The sequence below is a fragment of the Musa acuminata genome, chromosome BXJ2-8, assembly GCF_036884655.1.
Source record: "Musa acuminata AAA Group cultivar baxijiao chromosome BXJ2-8, Cavendish_Baxijiao_AAA, whole genome shotgun sequence".
Taxonomy (NCBI): domain Eukaryota; kingdom Viridiplantae; phylum Streptophyta; class Magnoliopsida; order Zingiberales; family Musaceae; genus Musa; species Musa acuminata.
Genome location: NC_088345.1, coordinates 40,150,018 through 40,164,608, shown reverse-complemented (window position 1 = coordinate 40,164,608; position 14,591 = coordinate 40,150,018). Strand labels below are relative to the sequence as shown.

Sequence of the window (14,591 nt, the reverse complement as noted above, 5' to 3'; positions counted from 1 at the left end):
TTGTCCATTCAAGAAAATAAGTCCAAAAAAATTAATTTGGGTTCCTAAAGGAACCATGATAAACTCTATGCAACATGATAGAAAATGTAGATCTATTTATGAGGCACCCAAAAGCAAATGGGTACCTAAACATCATCCTTTCTTGTAGAAAACTAAACAATCGCAAGCTAGGAGCAAGAAATGGTACCTTGATAGTGGATGCTCAAGGCATATGACCGGAGATCCATCTCAATTCTCTAAGCTCACTAGCATAGACGAAGGATATGTCACCTTCGGAGACAACAACAAGGGTAAAATCATTGGCAAAGGAACCATAGGTAACAAATCCAATCTCTCTATTGAAGATGTTTTACTAGTTAATGGTTTAAAACATAACCTCTTGAGCATTAGTCAATTATGTGATAAAGGATATATTATAAGATTTGAATCTAATGCCTGCATCATTGAAAAACCACACAAAAATATATCTATGATTGCATTAAAACAAAACAACGTATACACTATTGACATCAATGACTTATGTGATGAAATGTGCTTTGCCGTTATGAATGAGGATGCTTGGCTATGACATAGAAGATTAGGTCATGCTAGCATGAAACTAATCACTCAAGTATCATCTAGAGAACTTGTAAGAGGAATTCCTCATATCAAGTTCATCAAAGATAATGTATGTGATGCCTGCCAATTAGGTAAGCAAATTAGGGGTAGCTTCAAAGCTAAGAATCAAATAAGCACCTCTAGGCCCTTACAATTGATCCATATGGACTTGTTCGGACCAATCTCTACATCGAGTCTAGGAGGTAGCAAATACGCCTTTGTCATTATTGATGACTACAGCAGATATACATGGACCTACTTCTTAAAACAAAAAAATGAATGCTTTAGATATTTTACCAAGTTTTGTAAACTTGTTCAAAATGAGAAGGAATCTATGATTTCGTCAATTAGAAGTGATCATGGTGGAGAATTTCAAAACCATGACTTCCAAGAATTCTGTGAACTCAACGGATACAACCATAACTTCTCTACTCCAAGAAATCCTCAACAAAATGGGGTAGTAGAAAGAAAAAATCGAAATTTACAAGAAATGGCAAGAACCATGTTGAATGAACATAGCCTACCCAAATATTTTTGGGCCGAAGCTGTAAACACTGCATGCTATATTTTAAATAGAGTCCTAGTAAGACCCTTACTCACCAAAACTCCTTATGAGTTATGGAATAACAAAAAACCCAATGTCTCATATTTTAAAGTCTTTGGGTGTAAGTGTTTTATCTTGAATGAAAAGGATAACTTAGGAAAATTCGATGCTAAATCTGATGAAGGAATCTTTCTTGGTTATTCTTCGGTTTCTAAAGCTTTTCGCATCTTCAATAAAAGAACCTTAATTATTGAAGAATCCATCCATGTTGTTTTCAATGAGATTTCAGAAATTAAGAAAAATGATCTTGATGATGATGTTAATTTAAACGAAACCCCGTCTCCAACTAGCAACTTGGATGCATCCACTTCCAAAACATCCTTACCCAAGGATTGGAAGTATATAGATGCTCATCCTAAGGAGCTAATCCTAGGAGACACATCAAAGGGGGTTCAAACACGATCTTCTTTTAAAAACTTTTGTGCCAACGCCGCTTTTCTCTCCCAAATTGAACCCAAATGTGTTGATGAAGCCATGAAAGATGATTCATGGATTATCGCAATGCAAGATGAATTAAATCAATTTGAGAGAAATGAGGTGTGGACGCTTGTTCCTAGGCCAAATGACCATTTAGTAATTGGTACTAAATGGGTCTTTAGAAACAAGCAAGATGAAAATGGTATCGTGGTTAGAAACAAGGCTAGATTAGTGGCCAAAGGTTTCAACCAAGAAGAAGGTATCGATTACGAAGAAACCTTCGCACCTGTGGCTCGATTGGAAGCCATAAGGATGCTCCTTGCCTACGCCAGTTGCAATAATTTTAAGTTATTTCAAATGGATGTTAAAAGCGCTTTTCTAAATGGTTTCATTTCCGAAGAAGTTTATGTTGAACAACCTCCTGGATTTGAAAATAATGGCTACCCTAATCATGTGTTTAGATTAACTAAAGCTCTCTATGGTTTAAAACAAGCCCCAAGGGCTTGGTATGAGAGACTTAGCTCTTTTCTCATTGAAAATAATTTCATAAAAGGCAAGGTTGATACTACATTGTTTATCAAGAATTTTGAAAATAATTTTCTCATTGTTCAGATTTATGTTGATGATATTATCTTTGGTTCTACAAATGAATCTCTTTGTGAATCCTTTGCGAAAACTATGAGTCATGAATTCGAAATGAGTCTAATGGGAGAGTTAACATTCTTCTTAGGCCTACAAATCAAACAACTAAGCAATGACATCTTTATTAGTCAAACCAAATATGCTGTGAGTTTGCTAAAGAAGTTCAAAATGAATAATTCAAAAGCCATTGACACTCCTATGAGCACCTCCACTAAGTTAGAAATTGATGAGAATGGAGAAAGCTTCGATCAAAAAACCTATAGGGGTATGATAGGAAGTTTACTTTACCTCACTGCCACCAGACCAGACATCATGTTCAGTGTAGGACTTTGTGCTAGATTTCAATCAGACCCTAAGATATCTCATCTCAAAGCAGTCAAAAGAATACTCAGATATCTTAATGGAACTACCAATCTAGGATTATGGTACCCAAAATCAGAAAATTTTGAATTAACAGCTTATGCTGATGCGGACTTCGCTGGCTGTAAACTAGACAGAAAAAGCACATCAGGATCATGTCAATTTTTAGGACATGCCCTTGTATCCTGGTCATCTAAGAAACAAAACTCGGTTGCCCTATCAACAACCGAAGCTGAATACATTGCAGCAAGTGCATGCTGTGCACAAGTTGTATGGATGAAAAACACTTTAGAAGATTACAAAGTGAATCTTAAAGATATTCCCATTAAATGTGATAACACGAGTGCAATATGCTTAACTAAAAATCCTATACAACACTCAAGAACAAAACACATTGATATTAGACATCACTTTATACGAGATCATGTCACTAATCATGATGTAACCATAGAGTTTATTGACACCAAACATCAACTGGCTGATATCTTCACAAAACCCCTATGTGAAGAACAATTTGATTACATAAGAAGAGAAATAGGAATGTTGATGTGTCCGAATACTTAAACTAGTTAAAATTATCTTTCGGATGTTATTACTATTACATGCCTTGACAACGCTTGATCAAATAACATGTTGCAAATTATGTGACAAATATTTTTAACCAAATGCATGTAAGAAGTTCATTTTTCGATTTGTATGGGATGTTCCTGTACACTCTTATGAAAACTCTTTGAAAAATGACTTTCCTCCGTCAAGCAACAAACAATAAAGAGTTATATGTGTCATGACTTCCTTTATATGCTTAATAATGCTATCATGCTTTTTGTTGATGACAAAGGGGGAGAAATATATGAATTGATAAACACTATGTCATAGCTGAACTGCCATAATCATGTCTATGTCATAGTTGCAAATACTTGAGTGATGCTATAAACAATGTTATGCCATCCTTGCATCACCAAGAGATATGTGAACATGTGCTATAGTTTGCATCATATCTTGATTTGATATTCTATAGAAAATACAAACTTGCTAGAAAATCTCAAATGTGTGCATCATGTAAAAAGTCCTTCGTAGCTTTATATTATTACATGATGAATAGTTACAAACACTATCATACAAACTTGATGATGTATGTCATGCCTTGACATCATTCTTGAAGAGATACATCATGATGGGAATCATGATGGGAGCATTGATAAGTTTAACTGATCTAACTTATCAATACGTCACTTGAATTCTTAGGTCTTGAATTCAAGGTTGACTTATCTCAACTATGGCATATAGATAGGGGGAGTTAAGGACAACTCCTTTATCAATTGATTGTCATCATCAAAAAGGGGGAGATTGTTGAATCTCGGATTTTGATGATGAAGTCAATTGTCATTTGTTATCTAATCTATGTGTTGAGATAAGTGTGCAGGATTAACTACGATGAGAGTAAGACAAGCAGCAGGTGTTGCGCCGGAGTCAAGATCATGATCACATTGGGAGTTCGAGAGTTCGACGGAAGTTCGGACGGTCGTCGGAGGTTCAGCGAGAACAGATCCGAGAAGTCCAGAAGCTTGCCAAGCGAAGCTCGTCGGAACTCGCCAAGTGGATCGTCGCAAAGTCCAGGAGTATGCTGGATGTCCGCAGAAGGATCACCGAGGGTTTATCGGATGATCGACGGAAGTTGGCCGGAAAATCGCCGGAAGAAGCGATTGACGTATCGGAGCAAAGCTGCAGAAATTGTCTTAGAGTTAATCGTAGTTAGCATGATGATTAAGCATGAAAATGGGAGGTGATCCCATTAGCTTAATCTTGGGGCAATTGGGCCCCTGAAAAGATTCAAATTGGGCCGAATGGAGTGAACCATTCGGACCCTGATTGCACCAGGAGGTGCAACCGCCCCAGCCAGGAGGTGCAACCGCTTGGGCTGTGAGGTTGGGAGGTGCTACCGCCCCAGCCAGGAGGTGCAACCGCCAGGGCTGCGAGGCTGGGAGGTGCAACCGCCCCAGCCAAGAGGTGCAACCGCCCAGAGCTCAGTCTTCGAGCTAGACTAGGCGGTGCAACCTCCTCTGCCAAGAGGTAGCACCACTAGAGCTCAAGTTTCGAGCTCTGCCAGGCGATGCAACCACCGAGCTCAGTCTTCGAGCTCTGGCAGAGAGGTGCATCAGCCTGAGCTCAGTCTCGAGCTCTGCCAGGTGATGCAATCACCGAGCTCAGTCTTCGAGCTCTGGCAGAGAGGTGCATCAGCCTGAGCTCAGTTTCGAGCTCTGCCAGGTGATGCAACCACCGAGCTCAGTTTCGAGCTCTGCCAGGTGATGCAACCACCAAGCTCAGTCTTCGAGCTCTGCCAGGTGATGCAACCATCGAGCTCAGTCTTCGAGCTCTGGCAGAGAGAAGCAATCGCCTGAGCTCAGTCTTCGAGCTCTGCCAGGCGGTGCCACCTCTCCAGTCAAGAGGTGCAACCGCCTGATCCCAGAATTCTGGGATTTGATCGATTTGATCGTTTTGAGCTCGAATTTTGAATTGGGTTGGGGCCTATAAATACCCCACCCATTCAGCCCTGAAAATATACAGACCCACACCGAAATCTTGATCTTTTCTGTGATTCTAAGAGCTCAAAAGTGTTGTAAAGCCTTTAAGTCTCCTCCTTCTGTTCTTCAAGTTTTCAGTTGTAAAGTGAGGAGAGAAAGGTCTGTAAAGGTTGTCTCCTGAGCCTGTCAAAAGGAGAGAAATTGTAAAAGGGCAGTTTGGCCTTCGCCCATTGAAGGAAGGCACCTAGTTGACGTCGGCAACCTCATCGGTGGAGGAAGCCAAAAGTGGAGTAGGTCAAGGCTGACCGAACCACTCTAAATCTCTGGTTTGCGTTTATTTTCGAGCACTTTATCATTACTGCAAACCTCCCTCATTACTACTGCTCTCTGCGCTTTCACGAACAAGTTCTAAGTGCTGTTCTTCCGAATCTGCATTCAGACGTAAATTCGTATTTTCATACATTACAGTTTACGTTTACGTTTGATTCTGCAGAACTGTTTTCCGTGCTTTTACGAACGAGCTTCTTTGCAGTTTACACTTACATTTTAATCCTATTGATAACTGCAATCTGTCCTCTACGATTTTACGAACGAGTTTCAACATTTAGACGTAAAACTGCATTCAGACGTAAATCGGCTTTCCTCGCTCAATCATCAGATCTCAGTTCACGTTTACGTCTTGATTTCAACTGCATACTGCCTTCTGCGAGTATACAAACAAGTTTCAAAGTTTAGACGTAAATCTGCGTCTAGACGTAAAACTGCGTTTAGACGTAAATCAGCGTTTAGACGTAAATCTGAGTTTAAGACGTAAATCTGAGTTTAGACGTAAATCTGCGTTTAGACGTAAAACTGCGTTTAGACGTAAATCTGCGTTTAGACGTAAATCTACGTTTAGACGTAAATCTGCGTTTAGACGTAAAACTGTGTTTAGACGTAAATCTGAGTTTAGACGTAAACTGCGCTTAGACGCAAAACTGCGCTTAGACGCAATCTGCGCTTAGACGCAAACTGCACTTAGATACAAACTGAGAATTTGCTTTTGCATCTTAATAGTTTTTGAACGAACGCAGCTTTTGGTTTTTAATCGCTGTAAGATTTCCGCTGCACTAATTCACCCCCCCCCCCCCTCTTAGTGCTCTCGATCCTAACAATTGGTATCAGAGCAAGGTTAACTCTCTAAAGGATTAAAACCCAAGAGAGATGGCATACGCCGGAAACCAAGAGGGGCATTCGATTACACGTCCACCCATGTTCAGTGGAACGGACTACACTTACTGGAAGACCCGAATGAGGATCTTTCTTATTTCTATGGATTTTGAACTGTGGAACCTTGTTGAAAATGGATTTTCAAAATCTTCTCTTCCAATGATCGATTGGAACGATTTGGAGAAGAAGGCTTTCGCTCTTAATGCAAAGGCTATGAATGCCTTATTCTGCGCACTTGATAAAAACGAGTTTAATCGTGTTTCAACTTGCGAAACTGCTTTTGATATTTGGCACACACTTGAAGTGACCCACGAGGGCACAAGTAGAGTGAAAGACTCAAAAATCAATCTGTTGCTGCATTCTTTTGAACTTTTCCGAATGAAACCAAGTGAAACCATTGGCGACATGTTTACCCGTTTCACGGATGTCGTCAACGGTCTAAAAGGACTCGGAAAAAGTTTTTCGGATTTTGAACTCGTAAATAAAATACTAAGATCCCTTCCTAAAAGTTGGGATCCTAAAGTCACTGCCATTCAAGAGGCAAAGGATCTGCGCAACTTCCCTCTTGAAGAACTAATCGGGTCATTAATGACCTACGAAATGACTTGCAAAGCTCATGAAGAGCAAGAAGACATCCTTCCAAAGAACAGGAAGGATATGGCACTTAAAACTTCTGAATGCCACTTGAGAGAAAACTCAAGTGATGAGGACTGTGATGATGACTTGGCACTTTTGACAAGAAAGTTTAAGAAATTCTTCAAAAGAAACAAGTTTAAAAACGATATAGCAGGAGAATAATGAAATCATCATCTAAAAATTTCTTCATAAACATACAACGATCAGACATGGTTCTAGGATGGGTGACCCCCTGTTGCACTCGTTTTTGCGCCCCGAGCGGCCAAAACCTCTCCCGTCGACCTCCGAGGCGATGGTTTTGGGCCTCGGAATTTGCCGTGACCGCTACGCTGTCAGTCTCGCGGGGCTCGGAGAGAGCTTTCCGGAATGGGGCCGCAATAGCGATTCCGAGTTCGTTCGAGAAAGTCCCGATGGTTTCGGCGCGCGCTTGCCGTGTCCGGTACGCGATCGGCCTCGTGGGCATCGGAGAGATCCGACAATGGCGATTCCGAGATCGTTCGAGAGTACAAAGGCGAGGGACGACGCACACAAAAAGAGTGCGATCATACCAGCACTAAAGCACCGGATCCCATCAGAACTCCGAAGTTAAGCGTGCTTGGGCGAGAGTTGTACTAGGATGGGTGACCCCCTGGGAAGTCCTCGTGTTGCACTCCTTTTTGCGCCCCGAGCGGCCAAAAGACTTACTCAAAACCCTTTTTCAAGCTTTTCAATTTTTCCAGCATTATGGCCAACAATAAATGTCATTACAATATAGCAGGAGAATAATGAAATCATCATCTAAAAATTTCTTCATAAACATACAATGATCAGACATGGTTCTAGGATGGGTGACCCCCTGTTGCACTCGTTTTTGCGCCCCGAGCGGCCAAAACCTCTCCCGTCGACCTCCGAGGCGATGGTTTTGGGCCTCGGAATTTGCCGTGACCGCTACGCAGTCAGTCTCGCGGGGCTCGGAGAGAGCTTTCCGGAATGGGGCCGCAATAGCGATTCCGAGTTCGTTCGAGAAAGTCCCGATGGTTTCGGCGCGTGCTTGCCGTGTCCGGTACGCGATCGGCCTCGTGGGCATCGGAGAGATCCGACAATGGCGATTCCGAGATCATTCGAGAGTACAAAGGCGAGGGACGACGCACACAAAAAGAGTGCGATCATACCAGCACTAAAGCACCGGATCCCATCAGAACTCCGAAGTTAAGCGTGCTTGGGCGAGAGTTGTACTAGGATGGGTGACCCCCTGGGAAGTCCTCGTGTTGCACTCCTTTTTGCGCCCCGAGCGGCCAAAAGACTTACTTTAAACCCTCTTTCAAGCTTTTCAATTTTTCCAGCATTATGGCCAACAATAAATGTCATTACAATATAGCAGGAGAATAATGAAATCATCATCTAAAAATTTCTTCATAAACATACAATGATCAGACATGGTTCTAGGATGGGTGACCCCCTGTTGCACTCGTTTTTGCGCCCCGAGCGGCCAAAACCTCTCCCGTCGACCTCCGAGGCGATGGTTTTGGGCCTCGAAATTTGCCGTGACCGCAACGCAGTCAATCTCGCGGGGCTCGGAGAGAGCTTTCCGGAATGGGGCCGCAATAGCGATTCCGAGTTCGTTCGAGAAAGTCCCGATGGTTTCGGCGCGCGCTTGCCGTGTCCGGTACGCGATCGGCCTCGTGGGCATCGGAGAGATCCGACAATGGCGATTCCGAGATCATTCGAGAGTACAAAGGCGAGGGACGACGCACACAAAAAGAGTGCGATCATACCAGCACTAAAGCACCGGATCCCTTCAGAACTCCGAAGTTAAGCGTGCTTGGGCGAGAGTAGTACTAGGATGGGTGACCCCCTGGGAAGTCCTCGTGTTGCACTCCTTTTTGCGCCCCGAGCGGCCAAAAGACTTACTTTAAACCCTCTTTCAAGCTTTTCAATTTTTCCAGCATTATGGCCAACAATAAATGACATTAACTTATAGCAGGAGAATAATGAAATCATCATCTAAAAATTTCTTCATAAACATACAACGATCAGACATGGTTCTAGGATGGGTGACCCCCTGTTGCACTCGTTTTTGCGCCCCGAGCGGCCAAAACCTCTCCCGTCGACCTCCGAGGCGATGGTTTTGGGCCTCGGAATTTTCCGTGACCGCTACGCTGTCAGTCTCGTGGGGCTCGGAGAGAGCTTTCCGGAATGGGGCCGCAATAGCGATTCCGAGTTCGTTCGAGAAAGTCCCGATGGTTTCGGCGCGCGCTTGCCGTGTCCGGTACGCGGTCGGCCTCGTGGGCATCGGAGAGATCCGACAATGGCGATTCCGAGATCGTTCGAGAGTACAAAGGCGAGGGACGACGCACACAAAATGAGTGCGATCATACCAGCACTAAAGCACCGGATCCCTTCAGAACTCCGAAGTGAAGCGTGCTTGGGCGAGAGTAGTACTAGGATGGGTGACCCCCTGGGAAGTCCTCGTGTTGCACTCCTTTTTGCGGCCCGAGCGGCCAAAAGACTTACTTAAAACCCTCTTTCAAGCTTTTCAATTTTTCAAGCATTATGGCCAACAATAAATGTCATTACAATATAGCAGGAGAATAATGAAATCATCATCTAAAAATTTCTTCATAAACATACAATGATCAGACATGGTTCTAGGATGGGTGACCCCCTGTTGCACTCGTTTTTGCGCCCCGAGCGGCCAAAACCTCTCCCGTCGACCTCCGAGGCGATGGTTTTGGGCCTCGGAATTTGCCGTGACCGCTACGCAGTCAGTCTCGTGGGGCTCGGAGAGAGCTTTCCGGAATGGGGCCGCAATAGCGATTCCGAGTTCGTTCGAGAAAGTCCCGATGGTTTCGGCGCGCGCTTGCCGTGTCCGGTACGCGATCGGCCTCGTGGGCATCGGAGAGATCCGACAATGGCGATTCCGAGATCATTCGAGAGTACAAAGGCGAGGGACGACGCACAAAAAAAGAGTGCGATCATACCAGCACTAAAGCACCGGATCCCTTCAGAACTCTGAAGTTAAGCGTGCTTGGGCGAGAGTAGTACTAGGATGGGTGACCCCCTGGGAAGTCCTCGTGTTGCACTCCTTTTTGCGCCCCGAGCGGCCAAAAGACTTACTTTAAACCCTCTTTCAAGCTTTTCAATTTTTCCAGCATTATAGCCAACAATAAATGACATTAACTTATAGCAGGAGAATAATGAAATCATCATCTAAAAATTTCTTCATAAACATACAACGATCAGACATGGTTCTAGGATGGGTGACCCCCTGTTGCACTCGTTTTTGCGCCCCGAGCGGCCAAAACCTCTCCCGTCGACCTCCGAGGCGATGGTTTTGGGCCTCGGAATTTGCCGTGACCGCTACGCTGTCAGTCTCGCGGGGCTCGGAGAGAGCTTTCCGGAATGGGGCCGCAATAGCGATTCCGAGTTCGTTCGAGAAAGTCCCGATGGTTTCGGCACGCGCTTGCCGTGTCCGGTACGCGATCGGCCTCGTGGGCATCGGAGAGATCCGACAATGGTGATTCCGAGATCGTTCGAGAGTACAAAGGCGAGGGACGACGCACACAAATCGAGTGCGATCATACCTGCACTAAAGCACCGGATCCCTTCAGAACTCCAAAGTCAAGCGTGCTTGGGCGAGAGTAGTACTAGGATGGGTGACCCCCTGGGAAGTCCTCGTGTTGCACTCCTTTTTGCGCCCCGAGCGGCCCAAAGACTTACTTTAAACCCTCTTTCAAGCTTTTCAATTTTTCCAGCATTATGGCCAACAATAAATGACATTACAATATAGCAGGAGAATAATGAAATCATCATCTAAAAATTTCTTCATAAACATACAATGATCAGACATGGTTCTAGGATGGGTGACCCCCTGTTGCACTCGTTTTTGCGCCCCGAGCGGCCAAAACCTCTCCCGTCGACCTCCGAGGCGATGGTTTTGGGCCTCGGAATTTGCCGTGACCGCTACGCAGTCAGTCTCGCGGGGCTCGGAGAGAGCTTTCCGGAATGGGGCCGCAATAGCGATTCCGAGTTCGTTCGAGAAAGTCCTGATGGTTTCGGCGCGCGCTTGCCGTGTCCGGTACGCGATCGGCCTCGTGGGCATCGGAGAGATCCGACAATGGCGATTCCGAGATCATTCGAGAGTACAAAGGCGAGGGACGACGCACACAAAAAGAGTGCGATCATACCAGCACTAAAGCACCGGATCCCATCAGAACTCCGAAGTTAAGCGTGCTTGGGCGAGAGTAGTACTAGGATGGGTGACCCCCTGGGAAGTCCTCGTGTTGCACTCCTTTTTGCGCCCCGAGCGGCCAAAAGACTTACTTTAAACCCTCTTTCAAGCTTTTCAATTTTTCCAGCATTATGGCCAACAATAAATGACATTAACTTATAGCAGGAGAAACATGAAATCATCATCTAAAAATTTCTTCATAAACATACAACGATCAGACATGGTTCTAGGATGGGTGACCCCCTGTTGCACTCGTTTTTGCGCCCCGAGTGGCCAAAACCTCTCCCGTCGACCTCCGAGGCGATGGTTTTGGGCCTCGGAATTTGCCGTGACCGCTACGCAGTCAGTCTCGCGGGGCTCGAAGAGAGCTTTCCGGAATGGGGCCGCAATAGCGATTCCGAGTTCGTTCGAGAAAGTCCCGATGGTTTCGGCGCGCGCTTGCCGTGTCCGGTACGCGGTCGGCCTCGTGGGCATCGGAGAGATACGACAATGGCGATTCCGAGATCGTTCGAGAGTACAAAGGCGAGGGACGACGCACACAAAAAGAGTGCGATCATACCAGCACTAAAGCACCGGATCCCATCAGAACTCCGAAGTCAAGCGTGCTTGGGCGAGAGTAGAACTAGGATGGGTGACCCCCTGGGAAGTCCTCGTGTTGCACTCCTTTTTGCGCCCCGAGCGGCCAAAAGACATACTTAAAACCCTCTTTCAAGCTTTTCAATTTTTCAAGCATTATGGCCAACAATAAATGACATTAACTTATAGCAGGAGAAACATGAAATCATCATCTAAAAATTTCTTCATAAACATACAACGATCAGACAAGGTTCTAGGATGGGTGACCCCCTGTTGCACTCGTTTTTGCGCCCCGAGCGGCCAAAACCTCTCCCGTCGACCTCCGAGGCGATGGTTTTGGGCCTCGGAATTTGCCGTGACCGCTACGCAGTCAGTCTCGCGGGGCTCGGAGAGAGCTTTCCGGAATGGGGCCGCAATAGCGATTCCGAGTTCGTTCGAGAAAGTCCCGATGGTTTCGGCGAGCGCTTGCCGTGTCCGGTACGCGGTCGGCCTCGTGGGCATCGGAGAGATCCGACAATGGCGATTCCGAGATCGTTCGAGAGTACAAAGGCGAGGGACGACGCACACAAAATGAGTGCGATCATGCCAGCACTAAAGCACCGGGTCCCATCAGACCTCCGAAGTCAAGCGTGCTTGGGCGAGAGTAGAACTAGGATGGGTGACCCCCTGGGAAGTCCTCGTGTTGCACTCCTTTTTGCGCCCCGAGCGGCCAAAAGACTTACTTAAAACCCTCTTTCAAGCTTTTCAATTTTTCCAGCATTATGGCCAACAATAAATGTCATTACAATATAGCAGGAGAATAATGAAATCATCATCTAAAAATTTCTTCATAAACATACAATGATCAGACATGGTTCTAGGATGGATGACCCCCTATTGCACTCGTTTTTGCGCCCCGAGCGGCCAAAACCTCTCCCGTCGACCTCCGAGGCGATGGTTTTGGGCCTCGGAATTTGCCGTGACCGCTACGCAGTCAGTCTCGTGGGACTCGGAGAGAGCTTTCCGGAATGGGGCCGCAATAGCGATTCCAAGTTCGTTCGAGAAAGTCCCGATGGTTTCGGCGCGCGCTTGCCGTGTCCGGTACGCGGTCGGCCTCGTGGGCATCGGAGAGATCCGACAATGGCGATTCCGAGATCGTTCGAGAGTACAAAGGCGAGGGACGACGCACACAAAATGAATGCGATCATACCAGCACTAAAGCACCGGGTCCCATCAGACCTCCGAAGTCAAGCGTGCTTGGGCGAGAGTAGAACTAGGATGGGTGACCCCCTTGGAAGTCCTCGTGTTGCACTCCTTTTTGCGGCCCGAGCGGCCAAAAGACTTACTTAAAACCCTCTTTCAAGCTTTTCAATTTTTCCAGCATTATGGCCAACAATAAATGTCATTACAATATAGCAGGAGAATAATGAAATCATCATCTAAAAATTTCTTCATAAACATACAATGATCAGACATGGTTCTAGGATGGGTGACCCCCTGTTGCACTCGTTTTTACGCCCCGAGCGGCCAAAACCTCTCCCGTCGACCTCCGAGGCGATGGTTTTGGGCCTCGGAATTTGCCGTGCCCGTTACGCAGTCAGTCTCGTGGGGCTCGGAGAGAGCTTTCCGGAATGGGGCCGCAATAGCGATTCCGAGTTCGTTCGAGAAAGTCCCGATGGTTTCGGCGCGCGCTTGCCGTGTCCGGTACGCGGTCGGCCTCGTGGGCATCGGAGAGATCCGACAATGGCGATTCCGAGATCGTTTGAGAGTACAAAGGCGAGGGACGACGCACACAAAAAGAGTGCGATCACACCAGCACTAAAGCACCGGATCCCATCAGAACTCCGAAGTCAAGCGTGCTTGGGCGAGAGTAGAACTAGGATGGGTGACCCCCTGGGAAGTCCTCGTGTTGCACTTCTTTTTGCGCCCCGAGCGGCCAAAAGACTTACTTAAAACCCTCTTACAAGCTTTTCAATTTTTCCCGCATTATGGCCAACAATAAATGACATTAACTTATAGCAGGAGAATAATGAAATCATCATCTAAAAATTTCTTCATAAACATACAACGACCAGACAAGGTTCTAGGATGGGTGACCCCCTGTTGCACTCGTTTTTGCGCCTCGAGCGGCCAAAACCTCTCCCGTCGACCTCCGAGGCGATGGTTTTGGGCCTCGGAATTTGCCGTGACCGCTACGCGGTCAGTCTCGTGGGGCTCGGAGAGAGCTTTCCGGAATGGGGCCGCAATAGCGATTCCGAGTTCGTTCGAGAAAGTCCCGATGGTTTCGGCGCGCCCTTGCCGTGTCCGGTACGCGGTCGGCCTCGTGGGCATCGGAGAGATCCGACAATGGCGATTCTGAGATCGTTCGAGAGTACAAAGGCGAGGGACGACACACACAAAATGAGTGCGATCATACCAGCACTAAAGCATCGGGTCCCATCAGACCTCCGAAGTCAAGCGTGCTTGGGCGAGAGTAGAACTAGGATGGGTGACCCCCTGGGAAGTCCTCGTGTTGCACTCCTTTTTGCGGCCCGAGCGGCCAAAAGACTTACTTAAAACCCTCTTTCAAGCTTTTCAATTTTTCCAGCATTATGGCCAACAATAAATGTCATTACAATATAGCAGGAGAATAATGAAATCATCATCTAAAAATTTCTTCATAAACATACAATGATCAGACATGGTTCTAGGATGGGTGACCCCCTGTTGCACTCGTTTTTGCGCCCCGAGCGGCCAAAACCTCTCCCGTCGACCTCCGAGGCGATGGTTTTGGGCCTCGGAATTTGCCGTGACCGCTACGCGGTCAGTCTCATGGGGCTCGGAGAGAGCTTTCCAGAAT

General features: G+C 46.1%; 12 non-coding genes across 12 annotated transcripts; all 12 read left to right on the top strand.

The window, feature by feature from the left end:
• The first annotated feature begins 7,521 nt into the window (after positions 1-7,521).
• LOC135621617 (5S ribosomal RNA) lies at positions 7,522-7,640 on the top strand. The gene has a single exon (XR_010490780.1). It is a non-coding gene; the product is annotated as a 5S ribosomal RNA (ribosomal RNA).
• A 484-nt stretch (positions 7,641-8,124) lies between these two features.
• On the top strand, positions 8,125-8,243 carry LOC135621616 (5S ribosomal RNA). The gene has a single exon (XR_010490779.1). It is a non-coding gene; the product is annotated as a 5S ribosomal RNA (ribosomal RNA).
• Positions 8,244-8,727: 484 nt separating this feature from the next.
• Positions 8,728-8,846, top strand: LOC135621655 (5S ribosomal RNA). Its single transcript, XR_010490818.1, has one exon. It is a non-coding gene; the product is annotated as a 5S ribosomal RNA (ribosomal RNA).
• Positions 8,847-9,330: 484 nt separating this feature from the next.
• On the top strand, positions 9,331-9,449 carry LOC135620518 (5S ribosomal RNA). Its single transcript, XR_010489761.1, has one exon. It is a non-coding gene; the product is annotated as a 5S ribosomal RNA (ribosomal RNA).
• A 484-nt stretch (positions 9,450-9,933) lies between these two features.
• On the top strand, positions 9,934-10,052 carry LOC135620549 (5S ribosomal RNA). Its single transcript, XR_010489792.1, has one exon. It is a non-coding gene; the product is annotated as a 5S ribosomal RNA (ribosomal RNA).
• A 484-nt stretch (positions 10,053-10,536) lies between these two features.
• On the top strand, positions 10,537-10,655 carry LOC135620739 (5S ribosomal RNA). Its single transcript, XR_010489974.1, has one exon. It is a non-coding gene; the product is annotated as a 5S ribosomal RNA (ribosomal RNA).
• A 484-nt stretch (positions 10,656-11,139) lies between these two features.
• On the top strand, positions 11,140-11,258 carry LOC135621372 (5S ribosomal RNA). Its single transcript, XR_010490535.1, has one exon. It is a non-coding gene; the product is annotated as a 5S ribosomal RNA (ribosomal RNA).
• A 484-nt stretch (positions 11,259-11,742) lies between these two features.
• On the top strand, positions 11,743-11,861 carry LOC135620758 (5S ribosomal RNA). Its single transcript, XR_010489993.1, has one exon. It is a non-coding gene; the product is annotated as a 5S ribosomal RNA (ribosomal RNA).
• A 484-nt stretch (positions 11,862-12,345) lies between these two features.
• On the top strand, positions 12,346-12,464 carry LOC135621031 (5S ribosomal RNA). Its single transcript, XR_010490257.1, has one exon. It is a non-coding gene; the product is annotated as a 5S ribosomal RNA (ribosomal RNA).
• A 484-nt stretch (positions 12,465-12,948) lies between these two features.
• On the top strand, positions 12,949-13,067 carry LOC135621137 (5S ribosomal RNA). The gene has a single exon (XR_010490363.1). It is a non-coding gene; the product is annotated as a 5S ribosomal RNA (ribosomal RNA).
• A 484-nt stretch (positions 13,068-13,551) lies between these two features.
• On the top strand, positions 13,552-13,670 carry LOC135620927 (5S ribosomal RNA). The gene has a single exon (XR_010490156.1). It is a non-coding gene; the product is annotated as a 5S ribosomal RNA (ribosomal RNA).
• Positions 13,671-14,154: 484 nt separating this feature from the next.
• On the top strand, positions 14,155-14,273 carry LOC135621057 (5S ribosomal RNA). The gene has a single exon (XR_010490283.1). It is a non-coding gene; the product is annotated as a 5S ribosomal RNA (ribosomal RNA).
• The last annotated feature ends 318 nt before the right edge of the window (positions 14,274-14,591 follow it).